Source organism: Gobio gobio (assembly GCF_949357685.1).
Source record: "Gobio gobio genome assembly, chromosome: 15".
NCBI classification, from domain to species: domain Eukaryota; kingdom Metazoa; phylum Chordata; class Actinopteri; order Cypriniformes; family Gobionidae; genus Gobio; species Gobio gobio.
This window is the reverse complement of record NC_137108.1, coordinates 29,793,683-29,813,317: the sequence shown is the minus strand read 5'-3', so window position 1 is coordinate 29,813,317 and position 19,635 is coordinate 29,793,683. Positions and strand designations below refer to the sequence as shown.

At 42.8% G+C, this 19,635-nt stretch overlaps 1 protein-coding gene across 4 annotated transcripts in view; it reads right to left on the bottom strand.

Annotated features, from left to right (window-relative positions):
• stx17 (syntaxin 17) overlaps positions 1 to 18,486 on the bottom strand; it is a 34,800-nt gene extending 16,314 nt beyond the window's left edge. For 2 of the 4 annotated variants that reach the window (XR_013818093.1, XM_079838001.1), the window contains exon 1: positions 18,362 to 18,486. The gene's annotated coding sequence lies outside the window, so the exon portion shown is untranslated. The remainder of the gene's footprint in view (positions 1 to 18,361) is intronic. The other 2 variants (XR_013818094.1, XM_079838002.1) reach the window with 2 other exon arrangements.
• Between the last annotated feature and the right edge of the window lie 1,149 nt (positions 18,487 to 19,635).

Genomic DNA, 19,635 nt, shown 5'->3' with positions numbered 1-19,635 from the left:
TGGTTTGGCCGTGGCGAAGCAACGAATTTATGGCGAGAAAAGGGAAACAGGAAGTGTGTTATAACGTCAGCAAACATTGACTGATTTGGATGAAACTTCAGCTGTGTGTTCGTTGTAAGAGGCCGATCACATGGATATGACTTTTGTGAGTCAAAGTTATAGCGCCACCAACTGGCAGCAGGAAGTGTGTCACTTTCAAAAATGCTTTGAATCACCATCTTATTTTCACACGATTGACTTCAAACTTCATCAGTATAATGTGAAAACATGACAGATAGAGACATATGAATGAATTCCTGATATTTCAAATAATGCTGCCATGGCAACATGTCAAAGTTTAATAATGTTTTTGACTGTTTGTGTGCCCTCCCCTCTATCACCAAAAGGGGGCAGTGTTGTATTATTTTTGAAACTCCCTTTCTCTCTCTCTCTCTCTCTGTGCTTGCTTATGTGATTTATGAGGACACAAATGTGTATGATGACATGGCTATTGGTATTACAACGTAGTGGTTAATGTGGACATGAACTATGACACTATATCACTACAGAACTCATTTTCTAAATCACATTTGAGTTGCAATTCTTATCATCTGACAGCCGTGATTTCATGTACTCATTCAGACAGAACTCTTTTTTTAAAACAGAGGAGTGTGAGTGTGTTTTCTATACATGTGCTTTACAGAAGGTCATGTGCTGTGTTTGCAAAGATCACTTTTGACACATTTGTCTTTAAATTCATTATTTACTGACATAGTTCAAATTTATTTTTAAAAAAAATTCACATTATTTTCTACAAGTGTCTGTTTATAAGTGTCTTTTTTTCACAGAAAGTTTTTGTTTGAACGTGAATATTTGTATAATTCAGGGTCTGAGTTTTTACGTTCTCCTCGTAGGTGATTTATTCAATCTCCACCAAACTCGGTCAACGTGAAACGGAAGCTTAACGCATTAAAAATATTTAACGCAAATAACACAGCGTCCGTTTTTATATCCATTTTTGCTTAGCGTTACATGATCACGCTCCTATTCATGTACATGCTTCCAAGCGCGACAAGACACAAGAGAGCGCGCTGTATGCCAGTGTCCTGTCTGTGTGTGTGTTAGTGTCCTGTCTGTGTGTGTGTGTGTGTGTGTGTGTCCTGTCTGTGTGTGTGTGTATGTGTATGTGTGTGTGTCAGTGTCCTATCTCTGTAGATGCGTCTCATGTCAGCTATTCAAGGGACACTGACACACACACACACACACACACACACACACACACACACACACACACACACTCGATGCATAGATAGACTCGCGTCAGTTTCCTGCTCACATCGAGTTCTCTTTTGCCTAGGGTTGCCAACTCTCACGCATTTGGCGTGACACTCACGCTTTCAGGCTCTGTCTCACGCTCTCACGCTGCCCAACTTAATCTCACGCCAAATTGCCAAACCTGCTTTTGATATTAAACAATGTCTAAGCTTTTACATTTTTTAAAGTTTTAATGCGAAATTCAAACAATAAATAGCGTTTTGGCGCTAATATGGCATAACAGTTAAAGCCAGAGTGTTGAAAAACCATTCGGAGTTGCGACATGCTCTATCATCTCCCGGCGGCGCGCGCAGTCGTGCTTCACAGAAATCGTACTCGGTTACTTAACGTAACCTCGGTTCCCTGAGATAAGGGAAGGAGTACTGCGTCTTTAAGACGCTATGGGGGGATAGGTTCTCCTATTCTCGAATACTGAAGCATTTATAAAATCACGCAGTGCTACTGCACAGTCAAAACGGAGTCGAGACTACTCGCGCGCTATTGGCTGGCCAGTGGCAACTGCATGAACCAATGGCAGAACAGCGTATCTGAGCGAGCCTATGGGCGCTAAGCCCGAGACGCTGAACACAGAAGCCCGCGAACTGAGCGTAAAAGCCCGCGAAGGGCGCCCTTAAAATACGCTGTAATGCCCCAAAAACGTCAGGTTAATTCGACTGAAGCGAAGGTCACCCGTTGTTTTAGCGCCATTGCACGGCAGTCTACGCAGTACTCCTTCCCTTATCTCAGGGAACCGAGGTTACGTTAAGTAACCGAGTACGTTCCCTTTCGAACGGTCAGTTCGTACTGCGTCTTTAAGACGCTATGGGGGCCTATTTAATCCCGCCGTGCTATGAAGCGCAATGGTATGTACTCCCTCAGTTTGAGCACTATAAGGGGGCCCAAGACTAGAGTTATTGACATGTCATGATATATATTTATATATATATATATCTCCCTTTTCATACTGGGCTCATAGAGGCCAGCAATTTAAGGGGAAAAATTTAAGTTATGCATTGAGCATATGAAGACCCAGATGCTTAACTAATAAGGACGGGTTACCCGTTAATACTTATTATTATACAGCAAGGATCTGTGCCTGCAGTGCAGGGACTTCTAGGCTGTAGAATCTGGTAAAAGTAGATGGTGAGGACCAGCCTGCCGATCTACAGATGTCACCAATAGACACTCCACTAGACCACGCCCAGGAGGAGGCCATGCCTCTAGTGGAGTGAGCTTTGACACCTATGGGACATTGAAGGCCCATAGTATCGTATGCTAGCGCTATTGCGTCAACTAGCCATCTGGCTAGACTTTGCTTGGTGACCGGCAGTCCCTTAGTGCGGCCACCAAAGCTTACAAAGAGCTGCTCCGACTGCCTAAAGTGGGAGGACCGCTCAATATATGCTCTGAGCGCCCTAACAGGGCAGAGCAGGTGTAACTGTCTCTCATCCTCGGAGGGTGGAAGAGCAGAAAGAGTGATTACCTGTGCTTTGAACGGTGTTGAAAGCACTTTAGGCACATAGCCATGTCTTGGTTTGAGTATGACTTTAGAATCACCTGGGCCAAATTCTAGACATGATGCGTTCACGGAGAGCGCTTGAATGTCACCAACACGCTTAACTGATGCCAATGCTAATAGCAGGGCGGTTTTCAGTGAAAGCGGTTTTAGTTCAGCCGTCTGCATTGGCTCGAAGGGAGGTCCTTTTAGTGCTCGTAGGACCAAAGAAAGATCCCAGGATGGCACCGTAGGAGGGCGAGGAGGGTTAAGCCTCCTAGCTCCCTTTAAGAATTTTATGACCATGTCGTGCCTGCCTACTGATTGGCCAGCTATAGGCATATGAGATGCGGCAATGGCTGCCGTGTAGACTTTGAGTGTGGATGGAGTGCGTCCTGCATCCAACATCTCTTGTAGAAAAACAAGTATCTGTGATATCTCACATGACACTGGGTTATGGTTCCTGGCTGAACACCAGTCAGAAAACACTGACCATTTAAGGGCATAGAGACGTCTAGTAGACGGGGCTCTAGCTTCACCGATGGTGTTCAGGACACTCACTGGGAGGTTCTCGAGCTCCCCTTGAGGGGCCAAACATGTAGCGCCCATAGTTTGGGACGGGGGTGCCATATTGTCCCGTTCGCCTGAGATAGGAGATCTTTTCTCAGCGGGACTGGCCAAGGGGATGCTGATAGCAGCTGAATCAGCTCGGGAAACCAGTGGTGGGTTCGCCAGAGTGGAGCCACTAGCAGGACTGTGTGCCCGCATTCCCTGATTCTTTTTAAGACCTGGGGAATAAGCGGTACTGGTGGAAAAGCATAAAGCAGGCAGCTGGGCCATTCGTGGGCCAGCGCATCCTTGCTCTTTGAAAAATAAATTGGGCAATGACAGTTGTCTTCGGAGGCGAAGAGGTCGACCTCTGCCCTCTCGAAAACATTCCATATCATTTGAACCGTTTGGGGATGAAGGGACCATTCCCCCGGGGACACGAGGCCCCTGGAGAGCATGTCTGCTCCCTGGTTCAGTCTGCCCGGCACGTGCACTGCTCTTAGCGAATGCATTCTGTCTTTTGCCCATAGGAGGAGATGTCTGACCTGTTGGTTGAGCCATCTCGACCTGAGCCCGCCTTGGCGATTTACGTAGGAGACCACTGTCGTGTTGTCCGTACGGACTAGGACGTGATGACCCAAAAGACGTGGTGAGAAAGTCTCGAGGGCTAGCACCACTGCCAGCATTTCTAGGCAGTTTATGTGCAACCGTGACTCCGCGTTCGACCATGAGCCGAAGGCAGGTTCGCCCTCGCACAGAGCACCCCAACCCGTGTTGGAGGCATCTGTGGTGACCACCATCCGTCTGGAAACTGTTCCCAAGCTCACCCCTGACTCGTAGAGGCGGGGATTCGACCACGGGGCCAAGGCTTTGACACAGCCGCGGCCCACTTTGATCCAAAGCTGGCCTGAATGCCACGCTTGGGGAGGAACCCGTGATTTCAGCCAGTACTGCAGGGGGCGCATTTGCATCATACCCAGCGGAAGTACTGGAGAAGCTGATGCCATAAGGCCTAGCATTCTCTGAAAAATTCTCAGGGGTCTGTTGGTTCCTGTTTTGAACGAGTGTGCAAGCTGCTGTGTAGTCAGCGCACGTTCGTTTGACAGCCACGCCCTCATTTGGGCTGAGTCTAAAATCGTTCCCAGAAAAGAGATCCTCTGTCTGGGAAGCAACGAGCTCTTGGCTGTATTTATTCTGAGACCCAGGCATTCTAGATGGCTGAGTAGCACAGATTTGTGAGATTGTAGCTCTTCCTCCGACTGGGCCAGTATGAGCCAGTCGTCGAGGTAGTTCAGAATGCGCATTCCCATTTGTCTTAAAGGGGAGAGAGCTGCATCCATACACTTTGTGAAAGTGCGGGGTGCTAGAGACAGGCCAAATGGCAGGACTGTGTACTGGTAGGCCTTCCCGTCGAACGCGAATCTCAGAAATGGTCTGTGACGTGGGATAATTTGGATATGAAAGTAGGCATCTTTCAGATCTACTGAGAAAAACCAATCCATCGGGCGGATTTGCGCAATGATTTGTTTTAATGTCAGCATTCTGAACGGCCGTTTGATAAGAGCCTTGTTCAGATGTCTGAGGTCTAAGATGGGCCTGAGGCCGCCATCTTTCTTGGGAACCAGGAAGTAACGGCTGTAAAACCCTGACTCGCTTTGAGCTGCAGGCACCGCCTCTATAGCTCCTTTCATCAATAGGCTTTCCACTTCGGTTTTGAGGACGTGGGTTACGTTGCTCTTCACTGAAGTGTAAGTTATGCCCGCGAATCGCGGTGGTTTGCGAGCAAATTGGAGCGAATAGCCTAGTTGAATTGTTTCTATAACCCACTGTGACACACCAGGGATTGCTTTCCAAGCCTCTGCCCAGTTGCACAGGGGTTTTATAGTGTCGAACGGCGGCGCGTTTTGCCGCGCGCCGACCGTCGTGTGGTGCGGAAGAGAAAGAAGACTCATTTGTTGAACATTCAAGTTCTTTATTGAACACGCAATAACAGCGGCAGAGTGCAGTGGAGCGCGCGCAAGCGCGGGCTCGCTGCTCACATTTTTTATAAACACAATATGTTTCTCCCGGGCCGGAACAAAAACGGGCCGCGGGGAGAGAATTCGGAGTCTTTTGGGGGGCGGACCAACTTGGGCGGAGCTCACCCCTCCTCTCTTCCTGAGCAGCCGGTCAGGACTGCTTCCTGTGATCAGGGTCCAGCGTGATCTTAGGTCTGGGGCCCTGACGCTTCGGTGGGAAGCGCTTTGCCTGGTGATGACGCTGACGTTGACGTTGGTCATAAGGTGGGCGGGGCTGCACGGGAGCGAGCGCGGGTGTGGTCGCGGTCGCAGATCTGCGCTGCGGTTGCTGCTGCTGGTACGGAGCTCTCGGCCGAGTTGAAGAGGCGGCGCTGGCTCTTTTAGGCAGAAAATGGCTCATCGCCTGGGACGCTTTCTGCGCCGTGGTGAAACGTTCCGCGAAACCGTCCACCGCGGGACCGAACAGACCATTCGGAGAAATGGGAGCGTCGAGGAAGGCAGTTTTATCGGCCTCCTTGATCTCCGTGAGGTTTAACCACAAGTGCCGCTCTAACACCACGAGACTAGCCATCGACCTGCCGATGGCCTGGGCGGTGGCCTTCGTAGCTCGAAGGGCCAGATCTGTGGCGCTTCGGAGGTCACGAAACACCTCCTGGTCTGGACCGGACTCGTCCATAGCCCGAAGGAGCTTCGCCTGGAATACCTGCAGGACCGCCATCGTGTGGAGAGCGGAGCCTGCGTGGCCGGCGGAAGCATAGGCCCTATTCGCCAAGGCCGCCGTGGTACGGCAGGGCTTCGAAGGGTGCGCGATTTTGGGCTTCCAGCCTATCGCGGAGGGCGGGCAGAGGTGTGCAGCCACCGACTCCTCGAGCGGTGGGAGTTTCTCATAGCCCTTCTCGACTGCGCCGTCAATGGTGGAGAGCGCGTGCGAGGTGGATGGGCGGAGGCGAGCGGAGTAGGGAGCGCGCCATGACTTCGCCAGCTCCTGGTGCACCTCAGGGAAAAATGGGGCCGCTCTCTGCCGAGGGGCCTGCTGGCGCCCCGGGAGGTACCATTCATCGAGACGGCTAGGTGTGGGCTCTTCAGGGGCTGCCCAATCCAGGCCCAGCTCGCCAACGGCCTTATGGAGGACACGGATGAGCTCGGTGTCCGCACCAGCCTTAGCCGCGTCATTCCGCTGCTGAGATGTCGAGGGGGTGGGGTCGCCAACGGAGCCCGACCATTCCTCGGCATCGGAGGCGACGAGGGACACGGAGCCGTCGTGTGGATCGTCCTCATCATTGCCGCCGAATGAGACCAGGTCCTCGGCGTCGAGCGGAGGAAGCAGGTCTAAACGAGAGAACGTTACTGGGGAAACGTCTCTCTGAGGCGGGGACGAGGCACGCGGGCACTGGGCCGACGTGAGCTCGCCCGCCTCAGTATAGTCAGCCCTCTGGCTCCGCCGCTTTTTCCGCCGGGGTTCGGACGGGAAAGGGAGCGGGAGAGCGCGAGGGGCGGGGTCGCGCTCTGAGAAGAACGCGATCCGCGAACGGAGGGAGGAGATGGGCATGCTCTCGCAGTGGGAGCAGCCGGACCCAGAGAGAGCAGTGTCAGCGTGGGCCTTGCCCAGACAGGTAATGCACTGATCATGGGCATCCTCCTGATGCAGAGTTGTGCTGCACCTAATACAAAATTGTGACATGTGTATTCTTAATTGTACTCAAGGATACACCGAAGTGTTTTTCACCGGCGAGCGCAGGGGAGAAGGAGCGACAGCTCGCGGATGCTGGATGAGAGCGCTGAAGACAGACCGACTCTCAAGGTCCGGGCTGGCTGGCTCAATTCCGCTGACGGCTCGTCTTTCACGGTAAGCTTCAGAAAAAGGTATCAGCGAGGATTAGAAAACTTCGCTGAAGGAGAAAAATCTGACGTTTTTGGGGCATTACAGCGTATTTTAAGGGCGCCCTTCGCGGGCTTTTACGCTCAGTTCGCGGGCTTCTGTGTTCAGCGTCTCGGGCTTAGCGCCCATAGGCTCGCTCAGATACGCTGTTCTGCCATTGGTTCATGCAGTTGCCACTGGCCAGCCAATAGCGCGCGAGTAGTCTCGACTCCGTTTTGACTGTGCAGTAGCACTGCGTGATTTTATAAATGCTTCAGTATTCGAGAATAGGAGAACCTATCCCCCCATAGCGTCTTAAAGACGCAGTACGAACTGACCGTTCGAAAGGGAACTCAATACTTCTAGCGCTGTGTCAATACATTTGAATGGCTTGATACACAACAGCTCCACTTTACAGGGGTTTGCAGCAAGTTTTGGTAAACAGTACAGCATAGTGTGCATTGATTATTACATCAACCATACAGGATCGTTTTATAATGGAGAGTAATGCAACAATGTTAACATTAATGTTAATGTTTTTTATTGTACTTAGCCTTCAGGTATTCCATACTAATTGGTCATACTCATACTAATTGATGGTCAAATGTGACCATACACCTTAACTATTTTTCAATTAAATAAATGTTCTATATTTTAGTTCAATAATATTTATTGAATATTTTGAGGAGATCTTTTGGTACTAAATACTAGTTGTGCAATATTTATTGTCAATAATGACCACTTAAAATATTTTTCTTCTAATATTTGTATTATTTATATTACAATTAGTATAGTAATAAGGTTAAATTAGAGAATTATTTTTCAAAGAGGCAAATTAGAGTCATTTTGTGGAGTCAGCCTGTCATTAATGTTCATCAAAGAACAACGGGAACAGAGAAAATTGTAGCTTTAATGATGATTCATCTATATTTCATTTATTATTTATACAGTTAAGGAAGGTTTGATAACTATTACATTTCTGTATAACAGGGAAGGCCATGGGTAAATATAACATTTATTATTTTCATTTATTATTTATTTATTCCATTTATTATCATTTATTATTACTATACTCTCCTTGAAGTTTACTTCCCGCTACTTTTTCCCTCTTCCTCCCAACCGCGCGGCTGCAACTGTCTTCTTCTTCTTCGATAGTAGCCTAAGCCAGTGTTTCCCAACCTTTTTTCAGTCATTTTATCATACGTTACGCTAGGGGTGTAACGGTACAGATTGCTCACGGTTCGGTTTGTATCACGGTTTAAGGTTCACCGTTTCGGTACGGTTCAGTATTTGCTATGTTCAGGGAAAAAAGGACTACTGTCAAATAAAACAAAAGAAAATAATAAGAACAAATCATTTAAATACAAGCAGCAGCACAAATAAATACTATTGAGCAAAGATACTAATAAAATAAACTATGCTTTTCAGGTTTTTCAGGTACGTCTAACATTAGTTTTCAGGTAGGCCTACAGAAATTGATCAAATGTAAAATAACATTGCATATATGACTGTATAAATTAAAGATTAATCCTATTAAACTTACAAAAGTTATTCAATCAAGAGCAGTGAGTGATGCCCTTGTCTTTTGTTTGACATTAAACAGACAGCAGTAAAGGCTACTGCCCCTTTAAGACCTCGGATATGCGTCCTCTTTTCTGGACTGTATAAAGCTTACTTAAGCCATATACAGACTATGTCTGCTAGAATACTCATCAATATGTTGACATACTTTTTGCGTGAGTTTGTCCATTCAAGAGCAAGACTTGAAAGAGAACTCAATATTTGCGCGCTGAGAGACGTGTGCGCGCTCTCGGATGAGTGCACGGAAAATTTTCTCACAGTGCGCGCGACTTCTCATTCGCGTCTTCTGGCACTAAACCAGATAGTTGCGTGTTCTGAGTTAACACAATCAGAACGTAAAAATACGGGATATTTTACGGGAAAATACTAAAACGGGAAGACAGCGGGAAAAGAGCTAAAATACGTGAGAAACCCGGAAAAAACGGGAGGGTTGACAGCTATGGTGTGTGTGTGTGTGTGTGTGCGATATGTAGGCTTAGGGGTAGTGTAGGGGGATAGAATGTACAGTTTGTACAGTATACAAACCATTAAGTCTATGGAATGCCATCTGCCTGTCTTTCCCCTTCCCCCTCTCTATCTGTGTGTGTGTGTGTGGGGAGGGGGGGGGGGGTCTCTCTCTCACCCTGTGAGTTTGTGTGTGTGCCTTTCTCTCAGTCCTTCCCCTCCCCCTCACTCTCACTCTATCATTGTGTGTGTGTGTGTGTGTGTGTGTGTGTGTGTGTGTGTGTGTGTGTGTGTGTGTGTGTGTGTGTGTGTGTGTGTGTGTGTGTGTGTGTGTGTGTGTGTGTGTGTGTGTGTGTGTGTGTGTGTGTGTGTGTGTGTGTGTGTGTGTGTGTGTGTGTGACTTTCTCTCTTGATCATAATTTAACCCTTTCATATAGGCTATCACAAATAACTATCACTTGAAATAAAAACGTCATGTGATGTGTTTGCCAAGATCACGTATGATGCACATGTCTTTAAATTAATTATTTACTGATATAATATAAATGTATTAAAACATAAATTTCACATGATTTTATAAAAGTGGCTATTTATAATAAACTTCCATAAAATGTAGACACGCATCTTACTCTTACCTGACACTGATATTAAAATCATCTTTGCAGTTTCTGTGATTTGGCTCCATTTATACATTTTTTATTAAAAAATTTTTATTGGACCACCCATATTGAAATTAAAGCATGTTTTATGGTGCATAAGATTGGTGCACAAATGGTAGCTAAGGTAGCTCAAAAACACATGAAGAGAAGTGTTAGAATAAAACAACATCAGCATTCGAATGGTATTCTGAACTCATTCCAATTTGACCTTTGACATAATCTGACATGAAATTCATATAAATTTAATTGATCTCATAGATGTGGCTGTTGTGGTTTGTGGTCATAGCAGCACCAACTGCTGCAGTTAATGTGGTGAATTCAGATGACTTTGACATAGTCCTTTTATGTTTTCCCATTTTAAATGCCTATTGCCTGCCGTGCACAGTTAAACTGATGCCACCGGGGTGGCGGTGCCACCGGCTTGGGCCCGTCATCGCTGCTCGCAGCTTTAATTCTTTTTTTTTTTTTTTTTTTTTTTTTTTTTTTTCGACTTCTCGGGTACTTTTGGGGCACTTAACATGCTCGAAAACTCTTGAAACTTCGCACAGGCGTCGGAATGCGCGGCCATCAGAGCCGGGCTGAAGCTGGTACCCGGGCGTGGCAGGGGGGCTCGACAGCGCCCCCTTAAGTGGGGTCTGAAAACTTGGTCCATATATCAAACACACTTGCACGTACATGTATGAAACTTGGTACACATTTAGATCTCATCGGGCCGAACAACTTTCGTGCTCATAGTTATGTGTCAGCCCAACAGGAAGTGAGCTATTATGGGTTGTTCGGAAAACGCATGCTCTGGAATTTAATATACTCCTCCGAGGCCATTGTTTCGATCATTGCCAAACTCGGTCAGCATGAAGAGAACATATCCAGGATGCTAAATTGCGAGCGGATTTTTGATATCTCGAAAAGTCTGGCCGTGGCGATGCAACGAATTTATGGCGAGAAAAGGGAAACAGGAAGTGTGTAATAACTTGTGCAAACATTGACTGGTTTGGATGAAACTTCAGCTGTGTGTTCGTTGTAAGAGGCCGATCACATGGATATGACTTTTGTGAGTCAAAGTTATAGCGCCACCAACTGGCAGCAGGAAGTGTGTCACTTTCAAAAATGCTTTGAATCACCATCTTATTTTCACCAGATTTATTTCAAACTTCATCAGTATAATGTGAAAACATGACAGATAGAGACGTATGAAATGGATTCCTGAAATTTCAAATACTGTTGCCATGGCAACGTGTCAAAGTTTAATAATCTTTTGGCTGTTCTGAGGCTCTTAGCATGCTTGAAATTGCTTGAAACTGCTTGAAACTCAACACACACATCAGAGATGTCAGTCAGTACACATGGGCAAAGCCTCAGAAACGGGCGGGGATGAGGGGCTCTCTAGCGCCACCTTTTGACAAAAGTGAAGGGCTTCGTTTCATCTACAATCACCAAACTCAGTATATATATTGACCTCATCGAGCCGGACAACTTTCTAATTTACAGTCATTAGCTCCGACCAACAGGAAGTCAGATATTTTGGTTTGAAGGTAAATTTTTGGTTAAATCGGGGTCTGAGTTTTTACGTTCTCCTTGTAGGCGATTTATTCAATCTCCACCAAACTCGGTCAACATGAAACAAAGATACTGAAGATGCTAAAATGTGAACGGATATTGGATATCTCAAACGGTGTTTCCATGGCAAGGGATTAAATAAGGACAAAAAAGGGGAACAGAAATTCTCTGTGTCTGCTGCTCTCCCCTCAATGAACACAAGATGGCAGCATTGTATTAGTTTTGAAGCAGGATAAAAAAAAACTTGTTTCTCTCTCTCTCTCTCTCTCTCTCTCTCTCTCTTGTTTGTGATTTATGAGGACACAAATTTGTATAATGACATGGGTATTACACTGGTATTACAACGTGTATGTGTGTGTGTTTAAAAACATACTAAAACAATGTTTTATTAAAATGTAACCAAATAGCTTTAAAATAATCATACTATTTTTCAGATCAATATATTTATTTTATTTCTTCTGAATATTTATTCTCTGTCTGCCCTCCCCTCACTAAAAGGTAGCAGTGTTGTTCTGAGGCTCTTAGCATGCTTGAAATTGCTTGAAACTGCTTGAAACTCAACACACACATCAGAGATGTCAGTCAGTCAACTTTCTAATTTACAGTCATTAGCTCCGACCAACAGGAAGTCAGATATTTTGGTTTGAACGTGAATATTGGTATAATTCAGGCTCTGAGTTTTTACGTTCTCCTCGTAGGCGATTTATTCAATCTCCACCAAACTCGGTCAACATGAAACAAAGATACGGAAGATGCTAAAATGCGAACGGATTTTGGATATCTCAAACGGTGTTGCCATGCCGAGGGATTAAATAAGGACAAAAAAGGGGAATGTGTGCTGCCCTTCCCTCAATGAACACAAGATGGCAGCATTGTCTTAGTTTTGAAGCAGGATAAAAAAAAACCTTGTTTCTCTCTCTCTCTCTCTCTCTCTCTCTCTCTCTGTGTGTGTGTGTGTGTGTGTGTGTGTGTGTGTGTGTGTGTGTGTGTGTGTGTGTGTGTGTGTGTGTGTGTGTGTGTGTGTGTGTGTGTGTGTGTGTGTGTGTGTGTGTGTGTGTGTGTGTGTGTGTGCTTCTGTGATTTCTGAGGACATACATTTGTAGACATTTCATGTGTCCCCGTACATATATTGTTCTCTTCGAGCCGGACAACTTTCTAATTTAACTAATCTAATTTAACTAATTTAAAACTTTCTAATTTTAAATAAAAACGTCATGTGCTGTGTTTGCCAAGATCACGTATGATGCATATGCAGGGTATATGCAGGAATCCTGAAGTAAATTTTAAAACCTTTTTAAGACTTTTTTAAGACCTTCTCAAAATATTTAAAGACCTCATCGGCGATGAGAACTACTGTTGAGCAATAAAATAAAAATATATAATCATAAGCTATAACAAAAATATATATTAAATTAGGTGAGTGGATAGTTAAAAAAATTGCAATTACAAAAAGTAATTCTTGAAAAAACATCTCTGGACTAATTATCTTATCACCTGACAGCCGTGATTCCATGTACTCATTCAGACAGAACTCTTTTTTAAAACAGAGGAGTGTGAGTGTGTTTTCTATACATGTGCTTTAAGGTCATGTGCTGTGTTTGCAAAGATCACTTTTGACACATTTGTCTTTAAATTCATTATTTACTGGCATAGTTCAAATTTATTTTAAAACAAAATTCACATTATTTTCTACAAGTGTCTGTTTATAAGTGTCTTTTTTTCACAGAAAGTTTTTGTTTGAACGTGAATATTTGTATAATTCAGGGTCTGAGTTTTTACGTTCTCCTCGTAGGCGATTTATTCAATCTCCACCAAACTCGGTCAACGTGAAACGGAAGCTTAACGCATTAAAAATATTTAACGCAAATAACACCGCGTCCGTTTTTATATCCATTTTTGCTTAGCGTTACATGATCACGCTCCTATTCATGTAAATGCTTCCAAGCGCGACAAGACACAAGAGAGCGCGCTGTATGCCAGTGTCCTGTCTGTGTGTGTGTGTGTGTGTGTGTGTGTGTGTGTGTCAGTGTCCTGTCTGTGTGTGTGTGTATGTGTGTGTGTGTGTGTGTGTGTGTGTGTGTGTGTGTGTGTGTGTGTGTGTGTGTGTGTGTCAGTGTCCTGTCTGTGTGGATGCGTCTCATGTCCGCTAATCAAGGGACACTGACACACACACACACACACACACACACACACACACACACACCAGGCCCGTCGCGACAAGGCAGGCAAACCAAGCAATTGCTTGGGGCCCCGAGCTGGCCTGGGGCCCCAAGACAGCGACAGGTTAAGAATAAAATGAAACGACAAACTGTGTGAGCGCCCCATTGATAGTCAATGCAGTAAAGTGCAATGACACTGTTATCGGGATCCCCCTTAAAAGGCCCCCTCTCAGTAGTCGCTGACAGCAGCCAGCCAACCACGCGATCTCTGCTGCGGCAAAATACAAAACATCCTCGGATTTGAAGCGGAATTTTATGCTTCAGGAAGCCAGAAAAAGAAAATAGAGAAAGGAAGAGGAGGATAAGAAAAAAAACAAGATAGCGGTATGTGATAAATTACACTGGATAAAATAGCTCTACTTGTCTTGTACAAAAATGGTGTAAGTTTGCAGCAGGTAGGCTAGCAAAAATATGTTTATGTTAGCTATCGTTACCTGCCTGACGGCAAATGCTGCTTGTAACGAACAGTTAGAGCAACTTTTTTTTTTTCGAACAGACGAAATTACATGAGATTGCTATAGCTTTGTAATATGTTTTTATGAAAGTGGCATAGCATGCTATACTAACTAGTATTTATGCTATGCATAAATAACCTGGAATAGTTAATATAGCATGCTATATTAACAATTATTATAAACATTATTTAACCAGAAAGAGGCAGAGGAACATTATTTTTTTTCATAGCTTATCTTAGTGTGCTAGTGTCGGGATATATACGGTAGTGACAGTTTGCAAATATGACATTATTTTTATAAGTTACCAATGGATCTTGAACAATTACTTTATTCTGTGGCAATTTTTACACTGTTACATTTTGAAGTACAGTATCAGGACAACCCACATGTTTTACTGATACTGTTTATTAACTATTTATCAAGGTATTATAGTCATCTGTTGCAACTTTATAATAACCATCTAGATAATGTTTATAGACAGTTTACAAACCAACTAGTAACCCTTAAGTATTCCCAAAGTGTTAGGAATATCTGGTCTGTCTATCTATGTAATGTTTATAGATGTTTTAAAAATGGTTAAAGGTTTACAATTTTTTTTTTAATGATACAGTGGTGTTTTTTGCAAATGTTTTCAAATTTTATGGACAGTCTCTATGTCCATTTTGCTTGGGGCCCCCAAATTTCTTCAAACGGCCCTGTGTGTGTGTGTGTGTGTGTGTGTGTGTGTGTGTGTGTGTGTGTGTGTGTGTGTGTGTGTGTGTGTGATATGTAGGTTTAGGGGTAGTGTAGGGGGATAGAATGTACAGTTTGTACAGTATAAAAACTAGGGGTGTAACGATTCATCTACTACATCGATGTATCGATTTATTTTCCTATGATCTAACTACATCGATCTGTGCTCGGCAAGTTGGCCTTCCGGACGACATATATCGATCTAACATCGTTTTAAAAGGTAATCAATCGATTGTATCGATCATAGGAAATAACGCATTGGATTTAAGCACGTCAGACTTTATATGGATGTTTTTTCTTAGCACTTTTAATGATAAAGGCGTTAAACGTTACTCGATTCAGTCTGCCTATCTGTGACATCATCGCAACGCACCTGCAGCAGCGCTCATTGAAATGAATGGGATTGTGTCGCTTTGTCGCTGCGTGTTGCTGGCGGTGTGAACGGGGCTTGAGAAAACAAAACATAGCATGGCGCATGGCAGAGGAGAAGCCAACGAGCGAGAAATTATCAAGCCACCAGGAGAAAGAGCTACCTGTACTTTCAACCCTTGCTTGTTACCTGTGCATTCCTGACACCAGTGTGCCAGCAGAGCGAGTTTTTAGCACTGCTGGCGACATAGTGAACGCACAGAGAAGTGTTCTGCGGTCAGATCATGGTGATATTTTTGAAAAAGAAATCTGTAGAGTCATTGAAGAGTAGTTGGTTACATTTTATCTTTTGTTAAATATTGTTTGTTTATTAAACTGAGAGTAGTAGCAGGCCAGTTTATTCAATCTGAAGAAATGTTGGTTGCACTTTATTTTTGATATTAATATTGTATTTGTATTATTTTAATGTTGAAAAACAACAGCAAAAGTAGCAGGTAAACTTACTATTAATTAAACCTGAAGAGAAGTTAGTTGCACTTTATTTTTTATATTAATATTGTAATATTTTTATGTTGGAAAACAAAAGCAGAAGTAGCAGGTTAACCTACTGTTGAAATGTTGGTTGCACTTACTGTGCTTTTATTGAATATGTATTGAATATTGAAAATGAGAGCAGAAAAGGTTATCTTCCTGTTAATTCAACCTAAACTGTTGGTTGCACTTTATTCAAATAAAATTTTAATGCATTTGCCATTAATTGTTGTTTACTTGTTTGTTTATATCCATAATTAATTGATATACCGGATTCCCTTACAAGAAACAACAGGAATCTTGGAAATTTCATCTGCACTGACCAGTATCCAGATATTTATTTCAGTCACACAATTTTTGGCTAAAAAGTTACTGAATCGATTTCAAGTCACTGAATCGTTTCGGATCGTATCGTTCTAAATTAACCAATATCGTCCTTGAATCGTATCGACAACCTCAAATCGTGATACGAATCGTATCGTTGTTAAAACGAATCGTTACCCCCCTAATAAAAACCATTAAGTCTATGGAATGCCCTCTGCCTGTCTTTCCCCCTCTCCCTCACTCTCACTCTATCACTGTGTGTGTGTGTGTGTGTGTGTGTGTGTGTGTGTGGGCATGTTTTCGTGAAATATCAGGACACAAATGTGTATAATGACATGGGTATGACATAGGTATTACAAAAAGAGGGTGAAATATGAGGACGTTCCCCATGTCCTCACTTTTCAAAATGCTTATAAATCACACAGAACAAGTTTTTTTTCACAGAAAGTGAACTGCACAGTCTCCTGTGAGGGTTAGGTTTAGGGGCAGGGGCAGTGTAAGGGGATAGAAAATACGGTTTGTACAGTATAAAAACCATTACGCCTATGGAATGTCCTCACATTTCACAAAAACAAACGTGTGTGTGTGTGTGTGTGTGTGTGTGTGTGTGTGTGTGTGTGTGTGTGTGTGCGTGTGTGTGTGTGTGTGTGTGTGTGTGTGTGTGTGTGTGTGTGACTTTCTCTCTTGATGATGATAATTTAACCCTTTTTATATAGGCTATCACAAATAACTTTCACTTGAAATAAAAACGTCATGTGATGTGTTTGCCAAGATCACGGATGATGCATATGTCTTTAAATTAATTATTTACTGATATAATATAAATGTTTTAAAACATAAATTTCACATGATTTTATAAAAGTGGCTATTTATAATAAACTTCCATAAAATGTAGACACGCATCTTACTCTTACCTAACACTGATATTAAAATCATCTTTGCTGTTTCTGTGATTTGGTTCCATTTATTAATTTTGTCATTTATTTTTTATATTGGACCACACATATTGATTTCAAATATATTCAAAATAATTTTTTCAGAGAGTGAAATAAAAAAAAACTTTCTCCCACCATTTAGATTTTATTTATTTTTGTTGTTAAAATCTTGTGAATCTTGTTCAATGTGCAGATTGCCTCTCTCTCAGTCCTTCCCCTCCCCCCTCACTCTCAGGCTCACCCTGTGTGTGTTTGAGTGTGTGTGCGCGCACGTGTGTGTGTGGGGGGGAGGGGGGGTGTCTCTCTCACCCTGTGAGTTTGTGTGTGTGCCTTTCTCTCTGGGAATGATAATTTAACCCTTTCGTATCATAGACTATCACAAAAAACTATCACTTTAGTGTGAATTAGTAAAAAAGAACTACAAACACCTTGAATTAAATACTGGCCTTCTGGACTTACAAAATTTTGAGCAGGAAAAGATAACTTTTATCTATTTTATCCTATGACATTAAAATTAATCTAGATTTAAATTACATCATGGGTGTGGCTTGTGGTGATAGTGGCACCAGTTGCTGCGGTAAATGTGGCATATTCGAGCGATTCTAAAATATTCTCCTGTTTAAATGCATATTGCCTGCCGTGCACAGTTAAGCTGATGCCACCGGCGTGGTGGTGCCACCGGCTTGGGCCCGTCATCGCTGCTCGCAGCTTTAATTGTAGTTACAGTGTTATAGTGTAACTTAGTGTTCCCAAAATTATTAATAATAAAAAAACACGATTAAAGATAATACAGGATGAAATGTAAATATTGAGTGGTTATTTCAAAATGTTTTTCTCTATGAGACGGTAAAATAAAAGTAAAAAATAAAAGTGCTGGACGTTATCATGTAACAATTATAGTATCAGATGGCAATGGTACTTTGATATAGTCTCTATACCATGGTGCTGATTTTTGGTAATGTCCAAAAACATGGTATTACTATTACTATGTTATATGAGTAGAAACCACGGTAAAACCACACAACATCTGTAACTAAACTGTAACTGTCACATGTCAATATTATGTCAGCTGTCAAAGATATCACGTTTTAGCGAGATCTGGCTGTTAAACTATCATTGTTAGTTGACAAACCGGCACTTCATGTTCATATTCTCGTATTTAAAATTTTACTTTTAATAATCAATAGTAATAAATTCCCTAGGGCAAACAGATGCGTCTAAGTTCAGCTAGCTTGCTACACTCCCTCAACAGAGACTTCATTCTTATCGCTGTGTTTGTATACCACATATGCTGAAACTGCCGTCTACAGTTTCTCTTTCCTACACATAACTCTTTCCTTACCTGTCGAGAAAACGGTAAACTATGATCTCCTGCTGTCGATGATTTTAGTTGCTGTCATCAACTTTGTTTTTGTAAACAGTGGTTTCGCTTTGTGCTGTGTGCAACGACAAAATGTGTCCGACTATGCGGAACGAATTCTGTTTTAGAAGAGTAAACGTGCTGGGAAAATAGTATGTTTACTATCATTGTGATGATAAAACTCTTGCAATGTTTAGTTACGAAAAATGCTTATTGTTTCATATTAAATGGCAACACTGGATATTATTTGATATATGAAAGTTAAACTTTACATTAAGGTATAATGTTATAATAGCCTAGGCCTATATAAAATTAGCTACTTTAGTATGCGAACCTTTGTCAAATTTTTACTTTAACTTGGCATTTATACAATAACATTGCATAATGTTAAATGAAAATATACTAATATATTTTAGGTAAAAATATGGGATCATTGTAAAAAAAAAAAATAATAATAAAAAAAAAAAATTAAATACATACTTCTCACCCAGTGTTGGAAGTGTGGAGTTCTCACATAGCCTACTGCTCTTCTTATTCTAAGATGTCCCTAAAAAAATCTTTCTACAAATCAATATGTTCAATGAGTTGTGTAAAAACGCACAGTACATAGCCTGTTGCCATATGCCAAGAAAGTCTAAAACAAATTTGTCCAGAGGTTTGTAATGAGGAGGAGGTTATCAGAGCATGATTAGATAATGATTACAGAATTGCATCACAGAGTCACAGGACTTTGCAAATACAACTCCAGGCCTTTTAGGCATAGTATGTATATTAAATGTGCAATCAATATGAGTTATTATCTTCTGTGTATGCAAATATATTAGGACCTTATAATTAAGATTCAGACACAAGGCACACCTGCTCTTCCATCAGAGCCCCAATGATCAGTGTTTCCGGCTTTAGGGAACACCAACGGATTAACCACATGTGAGCACTGAGATCCAACCAAAGCCCACTGTGTGCTCCCTCCCTCCCTCCCTTTCCCTCTCTCTCCGATTCTCTCTCTCTGGGTTTCTTTATTTCTGTGTCTCCCAAAGGCTTTTTGAAAAGCTCTGGCTGTATGGGTTTATTTTCCAGCCACACACAGGTACACAAACAGAATGACATAGAGATGTAACTACCATTTCAGTTTGTAAAGAACCTACAAAGAAATCACCCACACAACCAGCCAACCAGCGTGAAAAGCCACAGTGCAGACAAGTTTCATAAGCCTTTTTGACATGTACAAACCACCATATCTACATGACTGATAATCA